Consider the following 21,152-nt stretch of genomic DNA (forward strand, 5'->3'; position numbering starts at 1 on the left):
TAGATGTTTTATATATATATTTTTTTAATTCTTTATTTATTTCTAGGAGAGAGAGAGAGACAGACAGCGCGAGCAGGGGAGGGTCAGAGACAGAGGGAGTCACAGACTCTGAAACAGGCTCCAGGCTCCGAGCTGGCAGTCAGCACAGAGCCCGACGCGGGGCTCGAACCCACGAACCGCGAGATCATGACCCAAGCGGAAGTCGGACGCTTAACCGACTAAGCCACCCAGGCGCCCCTCACCATAGATGTTTTAAAGCCTCCATAAAGTAAAACTCTTGTAGTAGATATTTGTTGATTACTGAGACACAGGTACTACCTTGGAATGTTACCAGGAATTATGCGTCTGTGCTGAAGAAAGACAAAAACCCCAGCCCAGCTCGGAATGGTGAAGATTAGTATACATGTAAACCTAACTAACGCTGCAGAAAGTCCGTCCCAAGTGACGTTCCGGTTTCCTTTCCCTTTATCCCTGCCTGCCTTCTCCAACAAGAAGAAAACTTACCTCTGAACTTTAAAACACCGTTATTTTCTAATCACCATTCGCTGTCTATAACTAGCAGTATTTCATTCCCTTTAATGACAATTAAAGGGTGTATGGAATTTTATCTGAGTGTCTTTCTAAATCTCTCTACACTCCCCTTCTCCCACATCTTACTATCATTCAGTCATTGACTGAATGTTTTCTCCACTTGATTTGAATTTGGCTTGGCACATGGCAATGGTACTCATAGTCACATTACCTTTTTAACCTTTGTCCTTCTTATGTGGAAGTCCCAATTCTATAGCCACTTAACAGCGAGTCTCCAACTTAAAAGATTTCAGCTGTTGAATTTTGGCAAAGTCTCACCAAAGTGAGTGGCAAGTGGGTTTGGAAACCTCAATGGGATGATGCATGATGAGCATCATTTGTATCCCAGCATCATTTGTAAGATCTACTTAAAACATGTATTTTTAGAATATGCATAATATAGCTACCATATAAGCTTAATACCCTTTAAGAACACTGAGCATTTCTCACAAATTATTATTAGCATTAATGAAATGAAACATTAAAAACAAGTGCTCAGTCAACACAATAGCACATCATATAATTTCAAAGGAAGAAATGAGGCTCCAAGTCATTGTAACTCCACAAACAGAGAGGGAGTTGTGGCTCTGCCCAGTGCTTTGAAAATCCATCTTTCAAGGTCGGCCCTTGACTGTCGAGTTAGGAAGGGCAGTGTGGAAGGCGGGGTGGCCTCCTGCCAAGGCTGTTGCTGATGAGTGAGTGATCTTAGGGGAATGAGCTGCAAAATCTCAAATTTTTGTTCATGTGATGATAAAACCAGAGCCAAATGATTTTTTTGAAGACTTGTACGGCCTTCTGTTCCATTTTATTGTGCAGTTTGGAATGATAAATTTTACCGTGCATTAATTTGCACAAAAGGGTCAATGCTATATTCAAAAGCGTACCAATTGTTTTCAGCAAGATGAACAGGAAAATGTGTTGTCTTTATCCCAGAATGGGTGCAAACATCCTCAGACTGGTATCATTTGACTATAGAAAAATATACTGTTATCACTGCCTTTGCAAATGAAGGGGAGGATGTTCTCAGTGTGTCACTGATCCCTCCCTCTTAGTCAGATTCTGTTGTGACAGGATTTGGTGAAATATATTCATATTTTACATCACATCTCATCAGTCATTTTTAGGTGAGTCTCAAGTGAAAGCCAAAGAGGACAATGAGAAGACAGTGGGGATCTTCTTCAAGGAGGTTTTCCCCAAGTACAGCATAACAGGTCAGGGGTGAAAGTCAGGGGTGGTTTAGTGCAGGAAGGGGTGACAGAGAAGATCACTCTCAAGTGTGCAGTTTATCAAGAAGTTCATCAGGAGAGTGGACTTGGACAATATCATGACGGCTACATCCACATATGTTTGTTCATTTACCAATGCCCCGGTGAAAAATACACTCCACTCTTGATCATTTATTTGCATGATAGGGAGGCCAGAAGCGAGCACAGGAGGAGGAAGTCAGAGTCATCTGGAAACGGATTCCTAGGGACAAGGCAAGGAGCTTGGCGTTGTTCTCGGACTGTCTGAGCAGGGTGCCTCAGATACTTCACATTTTACTTTGTCTTCAATTTCTGAACAGAGGTTTTTGGCTTAACAGTTCAGAGTAACCAAGACATCATTCAGATATTACTCAGGAGAGTGGTAGAGTTAAGTTATTTCTTTGGTAGCAAAATATCCTCTAAGGTTTAGTAATGAACTGAAAGTATAACTGAAAATATAGCTTATTGTGTATTATTTCTCAAGCATTTGCTATGTGATCTCATCTTTCACACACAATAATAGGGAGGTCCTTAGACATGGGCCATCATTTTAATAGGACTCGGATATATATTTTTGAGCAGAAAGTCACATGGCTCTAGTTTGTGTTACTACTTCCCTTAAGATCAATGCCACCTTCTTCTGCTTCTCCTCTTCCTCCTCTTAGTCCTCCTCCTCTGCTTTGTAAGCATTCATATGTTGAAGAGGCTACTCTCTGCATGGTGCAATAGTGCATCACCTGCATGGTTTATGTCTCGGGCTGTCTTACAGAAGAGTAGTGCACTGAATAGTCAACTCCGTATCATAAGGGAAGCTGCTAGAGGCCCTTGTAAGGTTAGCATTGTCACTGACACCAAGGAAATTACAAAGAGAAATCTGTTGGGCGTTCTGCAAATCCCTGCTGTAATTCTTCCCAATATTTTCATGAACCATTCTTTCAACTCAAAATTTACTAGATCAAGTGCAGTTAAAAGAATAGTCTGTTATCTATTCTACCTATAGCCTGATAAAATAGAAATAAATAGAGAAACAGAACATTAAGGTGGTTTGGGGAGAAATGAAGGGAGTCAACACTTTTTTCAATATTTATTGTTTTAAAAAGATGTTTTAATGTTTTATTTATTTCTGAGAGAGAGAGACAGCGTGAGCAGGGGAGGGTCAGACAGAGAGGGAGACACAGAATCCCAAACAGGCTCTAGGCTCCAGGCTCTGAGCTTGCTGTCAGCACAGAGCTCTGTGTGGGGCTTGAACCCACAAACTGTGAGATCATGACCTGAGCCAAAGTTGGTTGCTTAACCAACTGAGCCAGCCAGGTGCCCCTCAATAAATTTTTCTTAATACAGGTAAAAAAGATATGGCAGATTAGGTTACCTTTATATGTCTATTAATATGGAAATAACAGAAGGGAAGAAATTGTAGAGGTTATGACCATTTTTTTCCTGAACACAAAGGGTCCACCGGAAGTTGGAGTGTTCAATATTGCCAAATTTTTAGGGAGTGGAAGATAGCTGAAGAAGGAACGGAAAAAGTCAAGACAGGATATAATTAAGGCTTGAAAAGGATTTCAGCAGAGGTAGGGGTCAGGCTAAGGACAGATTGTGGTAATGTTTTATAAGCAGTGATAAGAGGAAAGACAGGCAGAGAGATACAGCATAAAAATAAAAGTTCAAGATCAAGGATCATTTTAGGATTTTAGTCTTTGAGAACCAACAAAGGTCTGACATAAGGAAACTGGCAATAAAGTCAGAAACAAGGATCCCCCTCCCATAACTCCCTTACCACTATCACTAAAGAAAAAGAAGAGAGGAGAGGAAGGCAAGGAGAGAAGACAAAGTGAATTTTTACTCTAGAGAAGAACATTTATTTGAATCTTTGAAGGATTCTACAGTAGGAAGTTTCACTTGGGCCAGGAAGTGGCCCCTGAAGCCAAGAAGTGGGTGGGTCGGGGTAAGATCAGAGAGTGAAAATGGTGGTTGAAATAAACTCGTGATAGATCCTGATTTTTATCTTACGTACCTCAAGTAGCTAAACTCAGCTCAGCAGGAATGCAAAAAGACTTTTATTTTAACCAAGGAATATGTGCTTCATATATGATCCTTTGTGGGTGATTCTGTTTTTCAAAGGATATAAAGTAAAACATAAAAATCCACCAAAACTAAGGATATTCCGATAGTTGACAAATTATCCTTGGAGGAAGAAACCTGAGCTTTTTGCTTCCTCTTTCCAAAGGAAAGATACTGAAATAAGACCCTTCAAGGTATATTTATCTTACTCCATAGAATGTTGCTCGCAAGACTGTAAATATTTATGGCTGGTGGGAACTGTGGAGGGCTTCTAGACCTTCTGTTAGAGATGAAGAAAATCAAGCTCCAAGGAGTTAAGTGGTGTACCAAAGGTCACACAGCCTCTGTGTGTGTGTGTGTGTGTGTGTGTGTGTGTGTGTTGTATCTATACACACACACGTATGTATATTTTGTTTTTCACATGGGAGTAATTTGTCTTCCAGTTTAGCGCTGTTTAGGGTTGATACGTAGTTCATGACCTTAGTCATGTAACAGAGGTTAGTAGTTGTTAAACTTTTATTATGACCCCTCATTTTATTCTCCAAACAACTTTGTGAGGTTGGTGTTGTTATTATATCCAGTGAAATAAAGACTTAAAGAGGTTAATTATCCATGGGGCACCTGGGTGGGTCAGTGGGTTAAGCATCCAACTTTAGCTCAGGTCATGATCTCACAGTTCGTGGTTTTGAGACCTGTGTTGGGCTCTGTGCTGAGAGCTCAGAGCCTGGAGCCTGCTTCAGATTCTCTGTTTCTCTCTCTCTCTCTCTGCCCCTCCTCTGCTCGCACTCTGTCTGTCTGTCTCTCTCTCAAAATTAACATTAAAAATTTTTTTAAAATGGATTTTAAAATGGATTAATCATCCACATTTGTAGAGATTCTAAATTATGGGACTAGAACCCAAGTCAGCTCACTCCAAAGCTCTGTTATGCAGCCCAACTAGATAAAAAGAATACCATCAAGTCATCAGGCTAACAAACACAGAAAAACTCTCATGATTGTCAATTTTGACAAAGGTTCTTTCTCCCTTTATGAGAGAGCCTTGATGATAAGGGTGTAGCTCAAATGTACAGCATGGATATAATACCACACTTTCAGTCTCTATATCTTATAAGGGAGGGAACAAGGTGGTCCTAGTGAATTAATAAAGAAATGCTTTTGTGGTTCTAGGAATATTTATACATTTGCAGGTTTGAAAAAGTAGAGAACTAACTAATAGTTCTATCCACTAAAAAGATATGAAGGGATTTAGTAGGGGTTCATAGCATAATGTTGTTCCAGTAGCTTTCAAAAATCAATGATTTGTAAGAAATTAGGAGGAGTAGTTTATGTAAAATGTGTTATTAAAATATATTCTCTGTAGTCACAAATGTATTTAAGAAAAACATATCAACTTCTTTAGAAAAGCACTTCTATATAATACCTTAAAAATCGATTCTGCTTTTAATAGATGTTCCTACTTTTTCCTACTTTCCCAGGACCTGCTGGTATTGACGTTATTACATCTAGGAGGTAATCTTATTATTATTATTTGTTTGGATAGTGGAAGATGAATGTATAAATACTTTAATACAATGCAAATTAATGTCACCCGTAAGTAGAAAGAGGATATATAAGTGTGTATATGTATATTCCCTCACTAAAGGTAATAAGTTTTCTTTCCCTCAACAGATGACATATGCAATTTTGTACTGGAGCTGCTTGCTATAGGAAAAATTAAAATTTTCATTCTTTAACTATAAGAAATATTCAAGTAAAAAAAATGTTTGGCTCTCCCTTCTCTCCAATTCGGTATACATAGTTGCAAGAAAAAAATACACGTACAGCATCTGTGTATCTATCTATCTAGAGAGAAAGAGGAGATGTACTTTCTCCTTCTGTTTACAAATCACCATTTGATTTTACATCCTGCAGAGTAACTTTAAATTCCTAAATGGGAACTGTAGCCAGCAATGCATGTGGAATATTCATTCATTGTTATAAACTACAAAAATATTGCCTTTATGAAAAGAGAAAGGGATTCTGGAAAACAATTTGGGAAGAAGTTAGAACCTTTGAATGATTTGGGAAATTAAATAATTTGATGCAATAGTAAAACAGAAGCTTGACTGATGCAAGTTTAAAATATCAAAAAGCATTTGAACAGCCAGCCTCTTGTGGTCTCTCATCTGGCAGCCAAAATTTTTTTTTATATTCCCTGATTGTCTATTTTTCCCTAGTGAAAGTTATTACATTCCTTTACCCATTTTTAAATCAAAATCATTACCAACTTATTTCAGTCTGTCACAATAATATTTTCATACAAGGAGTGTTGTAACCTAATTCCTTCATTTGAATAATACATTCATTTTTAATTACTGCAACTTGATCTCAGATTATTCAAATAACTGTTTCATTTTTTATGCTTACCCTGACCCCAGTGTATTTATAGGCTTTTATCCTTACCTGATACCAGTGTAATGTAATTATAGATTGTATTTTAATCATCTACTATATTCTAGTGAGTTTATTTAAATCGTTCCAATCCTGAGCCTTTTATTTCTATGCCTTTTAAAATTCTACAATGGCATTCTCTTTGCATAAAAGCAATATTTTTGTAGTTTACAACAATGAATGAATACTTTGCATGCATTGCTGGCTACGGCTCTCATTTAATAATTTTAAAGTCACTATACAGGATGGTATGTAAAATCAAATCGTGCTTTGTAAACAGAAGGAGAAGTACATCGTGCATCGTTTGAAATCTTTATACCTGTTGTTTTCTAGACGACCCCCCTCCTGTTCCTGCTGCTTTAAAACCACAGATATGCATTTTGCTCATGATCGTTGTATCTCTGTCTGGTTATTCAAATCCTTGTAAATAGCTTCTCTGTTGTAACAACACAGGCCAAGTTTCATTCAATGCAGAATAGGCTTGTCTGATATGAATTATTTTTACTAGTATTTTTACTATCGATCATTTCATAATTGCTTGATTATTTTCTAAACCATCACCCCATCAGGAAAATCCAATATTTCTAAGCTCCGTTAGGTGGGTATCTGAGCTCCTGGCATGATGGCTAATTTCAGCAACACATTTAACAATGAACCAGAAAATTGGTCCGAGAAGATGGCTGACAATATTGCCATTCTATGGAGGTCTAGTGTTCATCTTCTGATCAGGGCTGAGAAATAGATTTTCCTAAGTGAGTCTCATTACCTTCTCAGAATCCTAGAATCATGTTTGTTAGCTTCCTTACTGACCTCGTGCATAGCCAATTCAACATCCGACGTATCTTTCTAATCTCTCTCCCCTTTTCCTCCTCCAGAGATGCTCACTCAGTTCAGACTCCCATAGCTCTGTCTCTCAGTGGTTAATCCCATTGCTCTCATCTTGTACTTTTTCAGTCTGTCCTCCACCCTTCTATAAGAACACATGGCTAAAAAACACACGTGACCCTGTTCCCACCCTCACTTAACAACTTCTCAATGTCTGTCCACTGCCTACAGGACAGAACTCAAGCTACTTCTCATGACATCCTAGAAGTAAAGCATCATGCTGGCTATCACTTTTGAGTACCAGGAATCAAGATGACCTCAATGGCTGACATTTACTTGTATGCATAAGCAAAGTTTCGGGGAGGAAACACAGATGAGTGACAGGTTATAAAGCTTTGAGTTCTGGCATTAATAGCTAACAAAAACAGAACTGTTCATAAATCAATGCTGGTTATGACAAAAGACCAAATCTTCTGGATTTCTATCTATACCGTAGACTTCCTCTTTCCCCCTCCATGTTCTACACTTTATCTTTAATCCCTTCTTTTACTCAAAATAGATAAAACGATGGAGATAAAAGCCTTAAAGATAGATACAGCACACATAATAGAACAGTTTTAAAACACTGACTTCTTTCACATTCAGTTCAACCACTGAGATTTTGGCTGTTTTTACTCATTGTTGAATAAATTGCATGAGGCCTCTTGAAAATTAATTTCCAGAAATGCCAGTGACAAATTACTAAAGTGTAAATAAGAGGATAAAAATATTTGCCAAAAAATACTGGAAACAAGAGGCCACTCTGTGTGTCCTTTGCTCCTACTGTGAATTCTGTCTGCTGAATAAAGGACACATTAACTTACTTAACTAGCTAGCTGTTAGAAATAACTCAGAGAAACTTGAAAATACATCACTATTGCAAAATACCTCAGAATGCAAAATAAAATAATGGCATGAAATAGGGATTTGGGGACAAACTGCCTGATAACTCTCAAAAATGAATTATGCTGCTTTTTCCAACCTCCATGGAGAAAGGCATACTTCCCTTTGGGATTTCTTCTACCATTTGGTGCAACATTCACTTGGCTATAATAATACAAGCTTCATTAGAGAAGTAAAATGCAATTGTCTCCATGAGATCAAAGGACAATCTATTAAATAAAGCAACTGGAACTCCAGAATGAAATAATATGAAAAGTTAGAATTTTACGGTGAATCAAAATGTAAATTGTACTGGCATACTGTGGCTAAATGCAGAACTGAAGATTAGCTTTATTAAGGGGACACTGACAGTGGCTTGAATGATCTAAAAACTATGAAAAACATGAATTTTAAGCAACCTGTTTAATGTACCAGATTAAACTAACATTGGTACTATTTTAGTAAACTTAAAAGGGCTGCTGGTTAACGATGAGAATACTCAGAAATATAGAACCAAAACTAATAGGTCTTGTGATGTTTACAGCAAAGCCTGTATGCAATGATTCAGGGATGTAAAAAGGATGGTTTATGTTAAAACAAAACAAAGCCTAAAACCTTTATATCAATTGTGTTCAAGAGAGAAATAAGTGACACATTGTATACTGACCACTTACATGCTTCTGAAGTCTGTAAGAATTCTGCTCTTAAAAGAAACAGAGAACTTGGTACTAACTGTTTAAAATCAAAGGTGTTTATGAATTCTGAAAGTTAGAGCCCGTGATTGCCGGAAGGAAAGAGAGAGAGAGGTGGAGACAGGTAAATCAAACTTCTCTGCACACCAGGGGTTCTGAATTTGACTACTTTTCAAATGCTTATTGAATACTTGGTGTTTTTCTTCCAAATGGAAATGACAGATTTTAAAACACCTTACTGTGTATTTCAGTGCATTACATCACTTAAGTCATTTACAAAATTGTATAAAATTACCCTGAAATCGCATCAAGTATAGCAATGTACCATGAAACTAAAAGAAAAAAATCATAAAAAAACCACATTTCATTTTGCAAGGGAAATATAATAGAGTCAAGGGTCTACGAATGAAACAGTTATTCCCTTTCATGTTCTTGAGCACAATCTAACTTATTACAATATTCTTTGCATCTGTGGAAGACCTTGAGTGTTTTTGTTTTTGACAAGAAAACCATGAGTTTTTTTAAGCCATTGGTTTAGAAAATTATTGACAAAAGTAATAGAAAGTAATAATCAAGGATAATAAAAGGATACTAAATCAAAGTTAGTAAAAATCAAGAAAAGGAATATCTATTCAATTTCCAATTATAAGAGAACATTATCTGTGAAAACCCTGAATACATTTGGCAAACATCATTTTTGAAAATTAATTTTTATTACAATTTTATTTTAATTAATTTTCAAATCAATACATATATGCTATATTTCCTAAGTTTTCAAACATTTTCACAATATCTATGCTCTCCTCATGCCCATAATTTAAAATGTGATCTAACTTTAACACCACAACCCTGCAATTTTGAAGTCTGGCCCCTGTAGGAGAAGGTGATCCACTGCAATTTTGACTACTCCCTGCCCCTCCTATGGTTCTAGAAGATCAAAGGGAGCCCTATGTCTTGACAATATATCTTAAAAGGACTCAAAATAAAACAGGATGAAAATTTAGTCAATAAAATATCCTACTCAAGTAGTTGTATCCTTCTTCCTTTTCCAGACCCTGAAAGTAATTAGTGTATTATTCAGTTCCAAAGAATGGCAGATTTTCTGTGTTAATAGAGGTCTCCCTACAATGCTGATAGGCTCTGGGCAGGTTGGCTGCACTTACCCTTAGGACCATGACGTTTGTGATCCCCTTCCTGGAGATATGAAGAACAACCCCCAAACCCTTAGTGAATCACCCAGCTTGCTATTGGTTGTATTCCACTGGCTAGGTTAGCAGAGATGAGCACTGTGACTAAGTGCATAGAGCTGGCATTTTAAAAACCAGACAAATCAGAGTGAGGAACACAGCTATGAATATTTAGCATCTGTGTGACCTTGGGGAATTTACTTAATCCTCCTGAGACACAATTTCCTCACCTGGGAAATGGGGATTATCTTGTCTACCATCAGAGGATTGTGGAGACCGTTAGAGAAGATCATTTTACAGGAAGGACATAGGTCAGGGATGAGCACGGGACAGGTGCTTCAAAAATGTTTGCTCTGCCCCTTTCTTGTAAATATTTTACTTGGAATGGCAAAGCCTGTCCCGTGGAAGCTTCAATTCGGGCAGTTTTAAAACATCACTTGCTTGAGGTATTGTCCTAGAAGGCACTGGTCCCTGGAAAGCATACTGTTCTGGTTACCTTTCGGGGCATGATTTATATTACCAATTTCAGACTGTTATGAAAGAAGACTGGCCCTGTTTAGTCTTCAGACTTCTATTGTTTACTGCATTTTTGGAATAAATAGGCACTTGCTAATATTCCATACCTTAGGAATGCAGAAAATAGGTAATACCTGCAAACCATTCAAACTCTCAGGATTTACTTATATTTAGAATTGCACAGAGTCTGAAATTATTGGGATTTTGTTTTGCTTTTTAGATCACAGATTGAATTTTTTTAGGCAGATAGAACAAGCAGAACTATGAAAAAGGAGAAATAAAGTCATCATGATTGATGTGATATTTTAATTTTCTTCTCTAATAAATACTTTCTATAAATATGCATATTTATGACGTACAATTCACATTTAGAGAAATCTGAATAGGGAGTTTAAAAATCAGGTTCAATAAACAAATGACTGACAAATACTATTCATACTAATAAAGATTTTCTAAGTGTTAACAATGTATCTACACTGCAAACACTGACCTAAGGTTAGAGAGTATATCATGTGTTTTCTATACTATACCATTGAGTCTGGATTTGTTTATATTCAAAATCTGGTTAAGCAGTTAATTTTTAAAATTCTAGAGCAACTGTGGGAAGGTGTGTGTGTGCGTGTGCGCGCGCACACGCGCACGTGTAACACAGTTCGGGCATTGATTTAAAAAATAAAAACTATAAATGTGCAAAAATATTTATATGAACAGCACTCCTGGATGGAAACTCCATTTTTAATAGTCAAACTTGATGCACATACTGGTCCCTTGGCATGCCCAGCTCAGAGCCATCTGCCACGTTGGCACTGTGCCCACTCACAAGGAGTTTTGCCAGTTTAACATGATATAGGTGACACCAAAATGAAGGTTTGAGAGGATATATACTGGGGTGAGCTCTGACCCTCATGTAGTCAGGACCCTTGGTGGCTATCTTTACTGGAGAGGAGGATTTGTGTTAACTCTGTGCACTCTGTGTCACTAAAACTCCATTACAAAAAATATATATATATATATATATTCAGTGTGCCATCACTCATCCAAGTATTAAAATTTTTACTAAAGTGTGGACAGTTAAATATTTCAGTCTAAGACCTTGCGCCATTTTGGAATTAATATTATCAGTACACATATTCTTAGTAGGTTAAGAACACGTATGGCAGTGTAATTGAGTTTCAAGAGACTTTCAAAGGGCTATTCATTAACATATATAATACATATGTTGTATGGGAAGGGCAGCACTAAAATAATCCACTACTTACACTTTTGAACTTTTGTTCACTTATGTTCAAAGTGTTCCTTAAATGCTTTTCCTGTACTGTATTTGTCAACTTTACTGCATTTATTTGCTTCAGACCTTAAACAAAGGTACTGAGTTTCTACTTTAGTTCTGGGGATCGAAGAATAACATTTACATTTTTATATCACTTATTTAAAATCAAATTCCCTGTAACTTTTTACAAAATGCTTATACTGTTAAAATCTGTAAAGTTTCCTCCCTTTCATTGTCTTGTACTTTTCTGAGTTAAATATATTACTTGGAGAAGTGATACACAAAAGTTTGTAAGGGAATTCAGAAAAAATAAATATTTTTATATAACCAGTGGGTCAGCTTATCCTGAGTCCAATGGGGCATTAATAGTACAGAAGTGAAAATGCCAACCCTTGCATTCATGAAGCATCATGAAATTTCCCTTAGCCTCACTATAGCTCATTAAAAAGAACAATTTAGACAGATTTTTTAAAAACTTTTAGAGTATAGTCTGACTGACTTCCTCTATTCCTGAATTTGTAATTTATAGGCCAGCATTAGCTGGTCAGATTAGGTAGCATGAAACATAAGGTGGCAAGTGAGAGATAATTGTTATTATTAATTTATTCAGCAACTTACCTCTATTCAAGGAACACACACTCTGGTCAAGAAATGGGGAACACAGAGGGGAAAGAATACAGGGACTTAAAGTGCTCAGCCTGTACTCATAAAAAGAGGGGTGGTAGCTTTCTCTTCTCTCATAATGCTGGACATAGTCAGGCCTTACTTCCTAATGGAGCTATATATATTGAGATGCCAGTGGACAGTTGCAAATGCAATGTTCATCATGCCCATAGAAATATGTTCACAGAAACTCACATCATCTTGAAAAGACCTCTGACATAGAGGCAGGTGAAAGAGAGATAATATGACCCAGTTTGGTACAATATAAAAGGTTGTCAAAGATGGCAAACTTGTGTTGTATGTTCCATCATCCAATTTGGTCATTTGTTAGCTCTGTTACCTTGGGTAGTGATTTATTCTGGGCCGCAGTTCATTTTTTTTTTCCTGTAAAATGGGATAATAGCTCCCACTTCCTAGAGTTGATCTGAGTATTTTATAGTACATATAAAATGTGTAGCTCAGAGAAGGGGCTTAAGCCTGTGTGACTCGGGCATAAATGATATACTCCATTACTTGCTTTTATTTTTAATTAGAGTCTATTGCCTATTTGGAAAAGTGCTAAGACCTTACAAAAGTGGGTTTGTTAATTTTTTAAATATATCTTCTTATAACCGTATACCTAAAGAAGTCCCAGTTGCTTGCTTTAAAAATATAAATGCTAAACTAAAATCGTAAATCCTTGCCTTGGTATATACTGCCCTTTTCTTCTCTAACTGGCTGACCTGAATTCTGCCAATCCATTACCCAACTTCCATAGCTGCAGAAAACAAGTCTTGTCTGTTTTGTTCACTTATATATCCTTAAACCTATCAGAATGCCCAGCACATATAAGCTAACAATAAACGTGTTAAATGAAGGGATATTATTACCTCTACCTCAATGATCAGGAGCACTAAGGAGTCATCCTTTCTTTGACCAAATACACAGGAAACGAAATTAAAGACAGTCATGATGAATGAAAACAATTCATAGTTGAATTCATTCATGCATAAATGGATCCATCATTTTACGAAGACTACTATGATAACAGTTCAATATTAGTAAAGGAAGTTGAGGAACTTATTATCTAGTTGAGTAGTAAACACACACATACACACACACGCACACACACACACACACACAAGTGCATGCAGTCATTAAGGGATGATTCATGTGTCAAACTGAATCATATAAACATCACTTATAAGAGTTTATGGGAGGAGAAAATCATTATGCCTACAATAGTTGGGGAAGCCTCAAGAAAAGAGGTGGCTTTTGAGTTGACTCATGAAGAATTTATGAGGCTGATATTGTGGAGAGGAATCTTGCCCTAGTAAAAGAACCCAGGATAGCTAGTGTTCTGTTTACCTTTGGCCATGATGGCAAAATCAAGACCTGAACTCTTATATAGCCTGTGCTACTATAAGTGTGGGGAGTCCATCTAATTTTTCTGAGTCTAACTTTCTTCACCTTCAAAATTAAAAAGTTGATACCTTGCATCCTTTAAACTGATTCCAAGATCAAAACTGACAGATGGGTAAAGTGATGATGCCATGCCAAAAATACTGCCATCATGAAACAAGTCTAGGTGAGTTTTTAGAGCTTACAAATGAAATGAAATGAAATGAAATGAAATGAAATGAAATGAAATGAAATGGCTTTCCATGAGCCTACACTTACTCATTGTGATGTGTGAAATGGAGCTACATAATGGTAAGAATCAAGTTAAATATATATAACCTTGCTCATTTCTGACCAGCTCTTACCAAATGGCATATGAAAAGTATCTTTGGAAGGAAATGTTATGATCTAGATAGGAAGATGCCTGAGAACACAGACCAGTAAGTTCCGTTTCATATAAACTGAGTCCAACTGTAGATATCTTCCAAAAATAATTATCCATTCATATTTTAATAGGCCAACTACCTGAATCATACTTTCTGGTATGAGCCTTCAGAGCACAGCACCTTCTCTAACAGCTCTTACATTGGGTAAATTACAATAACTAAGGAATACACACTGAAACTAGTCTCCTTTATTAAAGATCTAGTTAAGGTTAGGAATTTCCTAACCCAAATGTTTCTAAAATTTCACAATGAGGCTCCTAAAAAATAGAGCAATAAGTTCTTTGTTGTTAAACTCAATGGAAATAGCATACCCAAAAGCATAATATCTGCTGAAATATCTACAATATTATTGCTATATTAACTTTTAGCAATCCTAAATTGCTTTTAGTTATTGTAAATATTTATTTTAGAGCCATAGGTCCATCTATTATTAAGTTTAGTTTGAATTATGACACAACTATGGATAATAAGTGTAATGTAGCAGTTATATAAAAGTAACTACTATTGTATGCAGAGTAAATAAATAGAGCTGTGTGTGTGTGTGTGTGTGTGTGTGTGTGTGTGTGATTTTCAGTTGCCAAGCAATATCTTAGGTGAGCAAGAATCCCACTAGTTTCAGAACTGCCCTGAACCTCATGATCTTGTCCCCATTCATTGATGCTGTGGTTGTAAATGCTTCCACTCAAGCCAATGAAATATGTTACCGCCGCTGAAGGCTATGCCTTGGGTCCTCTTTGGTATTCACAAAGCAGGCACTTAGGAAAGCTTGTTGAAGTCAGGGATTATCTCCCATTAATATTATTAATATGCATTTGTCAATGGCACAGGCAGTCATGGGTCTCGCTGTCCATTACTGTACCTGCATAACGATTAGGAAATTCCTATACTTTCCAATATGCCTTTATCAGACCATCCCTCACTGTGGGCACTTCACCTTTGGAGTTTCATCTGGATATGGTCACAGATGCTCTGAGAAAGGATACTAAAATTCTACTGCTTGGTGAATATTTGAATAATGGGAGAGGTGGGCAGGGAGAGAGGTCTGCCATGTCGTTAAGTTAGATGATGTTATCTTTTGCAGACGTGGCTGCAACATTCAGATCAACAGAAGCCCAAAAGGAGCAGGAAAAACAAAGGATGTTAAGAGTCACAGGCAAAGAAAAAAACCCCACCGCACAGTGGTGCTGAGAGACGTCTCTGCTCAACCCTCCCAAACCATTCCCAGACTGATAGCAGGTCCCTATAGAGAATGTGGATGTGCATCTTCAAGAATATAAAGAATCTGGCTGAGTCACGAAGGGATATCAATTGATTCACCAACCATTACTGCCAAGCTGTCACTTCTAGCTATTTATCAATGTATTTTGAAGTAGAGAGTCATAAAATATGTCCCAAATATATGAACTATGGCTTTTGGCCTGGATGTGGAGGAAAATTTTTAATATGTGCTTAGATTTTCATTTTTAATTACACAGGTGACTGCTTAAACATTCCCATTAATATAGGACATTAAAATGTTTATTTAGTAAGTTGAAATTGATAATTGTTTTTATAATGTTATAAACAGACTAGAAGAGCTGTTCGTAATATATATTTTAAAGCAAAGCATATGCATTTTGGGGGTCACTACAGAGTTATCTCCCTACAACTTATGAGTCTAATCTGCAGTGAGAGTAAGTGACGGGGCTGCTATAAATTTGGAGATAAAATGCCTTTAGACGTCACTCTAACAAGACTTGCATGCTATTAGTATTCTCTCAGGGATCAATTTTAAAAGTTGTAACATAATAAAAAATGGTTGGACTATATTTCCCCACAGCTTTCATTTTATTATGTTGCATGAAATATGCCTTTATTGGCTATAGCATTACTGGAAGTAAAATATACTGGGTACTGAAAAATTCTGTCACTTTGTATTAGCTGTAAATTATCGACTAGTATAAACCCTAATTTCATTTGTCACATTCTGTTGCATTGCTGCTCTTCCTTGTTCCCATTCTGTCATTCTGGCAGGCCCGCGCTGCCCCAGGTATCACGGCATCGCCATCTGCACCCGACATCTGTCTCTCTATTGATCACACGGGTTTAGCACTTGATCAAACAGAGCACAACAGAATACATCTCTTTTTGCAATACTGCCAATGCCAACTGCTGCATGAAATCTACTACAAAAGCCTCCTTTACCTAGTTGAAAAACCGCATGTGTGTGGCTCTGCTTTGCTATAAACTCAGCATTTTCACTCCTCCAGTCTTACATTGTGCAAGAGAGCTATATATTTTTTTAAAAAACCTAGTTTTCATATATTTGAGCATAATCAGGATACCCGTGACTGATGCCAGGGTTAATGGCGACAGTCACTAGGAGACGTAGGCAAGATGATGTATGCTTCAGAGGCCCATCTATACAAAGGCCATTGTTCCTACTTTATTAGGTTGTTTGAGGGCATTTACGGGGATGTATGAAACCTGTGACTGCCCAAAACAGTTGTGCACTTTTTAGCCAGCTGCTTGGGTGTGGTGTAACATGAGTATGAACACCATCCAAGCCAGGAGGCAAGTGTTCCACAGTGGTGTACAGCGTTCAGGCATTTAAGAGCTACCTATGTTTCGCCTTGTACAGGCAGCCCTGGAGAAGACTATGAAGCGATCCCAGATTTTTGGTTTGCTGTAAGAAAAACAGCACATTCTCAGAAGGACTACAGGGTTTTTACCTATGTGACTCTCACTCACCTTAAGGCAGGGCCACATGTGCAGCCATGAAAACCAATGCCAAGATATTGCAATAAACAGCCAGCACAATGGAAAGATAAGGCTACAGGGAGATATTCAAGGAGAGTAAAAGCCAGAACAGCAGCATTTTTAGTTCCCAGAAACACAATGGTAGGATTAAGGTATGCAGTCATTTTTGTTCTCATATTTTCACACTTTCCACCGTGAGACAAACTGTTTCCAGGGAGAATATCTCACACTTGCCATGTAAACAAATAAATAAAAACACCCTTAAAATTTTAAGACAGATAGTCATATCATGTTTAAAACTTATTCAATATCTTACTAGCCAGAGACTGCATATTTTATTTACGGCCTTACAAATTACTTAAGGGGGGAAGGAGGTAGGGAAATAGCCTTCGATGTTGAAAATGGTCAAGTGTTTAAAAAAGCATTTTTTTAATATTAACTGATTCATGGTGGTAATAAAGTGAGCAACCCTTCTTTTTTAAAGGCAGTATTAGTTACATAGTAAGACAAGGGGATTCTAGCAATGTATTATTCATAAGATGTTTCGTAGCCAAATACATTAGAGTATATAGTTGTACCAACAAATTAATATTTTAGAGCTAATTGAAATTGTTCTTCCTATAAAGATTAAGCCTCTTCTACCAAACACACTTCAGTCATTAAAATAACACTTTTAATGCCTTGTCTAAATGATGCCTGACATTAATGCAAAGCTATAATAAAGCACTCAAATGACCAGTTCTTTTGTAATGTATTCTATATGATCAGACATTGGGTCAGAGTTGGGCAGTGTGTATGAAGTAGTATCAAGTGAAAGCTAATTAAAATATATTCTCTATAGAACTTTACAGAAAAAAGAGACCAATAATCATCAGAAGGTATTCTGAAAATGGCATTTCTGAAAGGCCTGCAGTATGCTTTAATCTCCTTGCATAAGGGTAATTTTTGACATAAAGGTTTTATTGTAGGCTCAAAACTTCAGCTGGAAAATAATTTTTTACTATGTCAATAAAATCATTATGAAGTCTCTCACATGCTTTTCTTATATGATTTTTATTTCCTAGAAAATCAAGTTTCATTTTCAAGACAATAAAGTTTTGAGTATTTTGCCACATTTTCACTCAACCCAATGTCTTCCTGAAAACACAGTTAGCCTTCCCTATCTCTACCGAGGCTGCGGCTACAATGATTACAACAACACGCACATGCACACACACACGCACGCACATGCAGACACAGGCACCCATCAAATTTCCCTCACCATCACAAAATGCAGGGGAGCAGATACACTGAAGGTCTGCATCTAGGCAGACTTCTTTACGCACTACAAAAATCCTCCTAATGGTAGCTACTTAAAGCTTCTACAGCCGGGGCCAATTCTGCAATAGTCATGTTTGGGCTTACAGATCATGTCCTGGTTTTATTCTTTGTGATCCCTCAGACACATTTGTGTTAAAAGAGGGGGGAGGGAAAGAAAGAAAGAAAGAAAAAAACCCACATGCTTTACCTCCATTGACAGAAAAAATTAGTCATTACCACTTTTCTCTTACAACTTGCACTTCTTAAATTCTTTTTGAGAAATTAGATTCGATTGAAAATGGCAGATGATAGAACAAGAAATTCAGGTACAATATTCATCTCTGGAGATCAGGGGACAAGAAATTCAGGTACAATATTCATCTTTGGAGATCAGGGGTCCTAGACAAAGACTCTGCTCCTGATGTCTTTTATTCACTGATGTCATTTCATCTCAAACTTTTCATCTCTGCATGGTATGACAGAGCTTCGAAGCCTGTACTTACTACTTCCTGCTGTTTAGAATAACACATATGCCTGAGAATGAATAATGGTACTTCCGATGCTGCATATTTTCAAGACAGTAGATCTAATAAATTCTTTATATATACCCAGTTGAATACAGACTTATAGTTGAATATTTGCTTTTAAATTATATAACTTCAACTTGTTTTTTAAGTTAAACCTAAAATTTTATCAACAGAAATGAGCAACCATAATCTCTAGTTGCTCACAATTGCAATTTGCCTTGATTCTCATTCTAGATTTTGACTCAAAGGAAATTTTGTTGACTCTGAACTAGAAACCCCATCCATCCCACTGGGGAAAAAAATGGATTTCATTTTTGCCTTATTCCTCTACTACTGACGGAAAATTCAACTTTACCATAATAAGTAAATTTATTATTGTGATTAGAAACAGGGGAAAAATATTAGGCAGCGAATACCGGCATGTAATACTTAGAAAGCATAAATTAAAAATCTAAACATAAGCTTTTTTAAAATATCTAATAGCACACTAGATATGCTAACAATGTTACTAGATCCATACTGAGTACAGACATTTGCTGAAACATCCAATCCAATCCTCACTTAAGGGAATGACACATTTAACTAGTAGCAATTATTTCATTTGACTAGGAGTTTAAATATTGTTTTTATTTACACATTGGATGATATATTTGTCATGACTCTGTGGTAGAAAAGATGCATTGTTTTATTATTACATATGTGGCAATGAACATATAGTTAACAAACAAGAAAAATATAAATTTGCTTTTTTTTTTTTTTTACCAAAACGTCTTCATACTTTAAGGCAAATTCATTAGACTGCCAAATATCATACTTTAGTTGAATGTACTTTGAAGTTACTGATTTTTTAATTTGCATTTTAGAACTTCAAGTTTCTTTTTTTTGACATAAATTTGTTTTTCTCTGGTGGCAGTTCTTTCTAACATAAATCAGGTTTTCAGTAGGAATCCCAATTCCGTAAGAAATTAAGAGAGATTTGTAGTAAAACTGAAGACTATTCCCAAACACAGGCTCAATTATAACATTTCTGGTTGAGAGATGAGGTTTGTGTGAACTGTCTGAGGGTTCAGAGGAGCTGTCCGTGGGTGGGCTCTGTGTATCAACTTTCTGGTATGGTTTCTATGGTCTCCAACCTCCAAGTGTTAAAAGTCAGATTTCCATGCCACGAAACCCATCATTAGAATTTAAACCACTGATCTCTAGAACCTAGGATTTAAATTCCCAGCATATCATTATGTAACACAAAAAGTCTCTTGTGGTGGAAATTGCAGCTAATTCCAGGCATCCGAAAGCTCTTTGTTTGGTTTGCTAATGAGGAGTGTGGAGAGAGGAGCACGCCCCCTTTGGGTGACCCTAGCCTCTTAGGTTGGTCCTACTCAGGTGTGTGGGAGACGGTTCCAACATGCTCAGAAGTCACGTGCCTACCGAAAGGCCGGCATGCTTATTTTCTGAACTCAGAAAAGGATCCTGAGCTTTGCTTCCCCTCACCCTTCCCAACCTCCCAATTATTTCCTGAGAAAATTCTGTTCAAGTGGCTTGAAAACCTTGTGCTGACTCTCAGCGTGTCCCAATGAAATTCTACAACTATCTCCAGTTTATATTTTAGGTTTCCTTATGTATTTGGGAAGGAAAAAAAGGTTTTCTCCTTTCAAAGGTCTATAAAGAGAGGCAGAAAAATATTTAGGCAATTATATAGAGGGTTTACGACTGCGACCATATGAGTTGAGAGGTAAAGGCTGGAGGCACATATGATATGCGTTCCTGAAATCATTCCTAAAGTTCTTTTTCAAACACGGTGGTTAATTATTAAAAGAGAATAAGTGTTGTTTGCTTATTCTATATAGTTATGCTAAATCATAAACTAAGCACTATTTAAAATGTTCTACATTGACAGGGAAGGAGAAAATATGTACACAGGCTTTAAAATATGCGTGTAGCCACCACAAACAACCAACTGTTTCCTGTTTATGACAAAGGAGTAAATAATCCATTGATCTGACACCAGAGCACTTGGTTTGCAACCGACTCCATATCAGGAGTCCCTGAACCCTCATTATTTTTCCTCAATTAAAGTTCATAGTCTCGGAAAGTCTGTGCCGAGCAGATGTACAACTGTTCTTGACAACGGAACACAGAAGAATCACAAATTTAGAAAACTACTGCCATTTCATAAAACCCAGAATCACATCATTTGTTGTGGGTAAGAAACATTACAAACAATATGTCTCTTTTATAGGCTGCTAAGCCGGCACATTAGAGAAAAGAATATTAAAGTTCAAAAACTGTCACATGAGCAGTACATTATGAAAACAGTAATGTATTTTTTTATGATTCAAATAATGGTTACCGAAATGAAAAAAAAAAAGGAAAATCTTCAGTGGG

General features: G+C 36.9%; 1 protein-coding gene across 1 annotated transcript in view; it reads right to left on the reverse strand.

Moving 5' to 3' along the window:
- The window catches only part of ZFPM2 (zinc finger protein, FOG family member 2), a 369,507-nt gene that overhangs the window by 25,604 nt on the left and 322,751 nt on the right, over positions 1–21,152 (reverse strand). The window lies entirely within an intron of this gene.

Source organism: Hyaena hyaena, unplaced genomic scaffold (genome assembly GCF_003009895.1).
Source record: "Hyaena hyaena isolate Hyena2069 unplaced genomic scaffold, ASM300989v1 scaffold_691, whole genome shotgun sequence".
NCBI classification, from domain to species: Eukaryota; Metazoa; Chordata; class Mammalia; order Carnivora; family Hyaenidae; genus Hyaena; species Hyaena hyaena.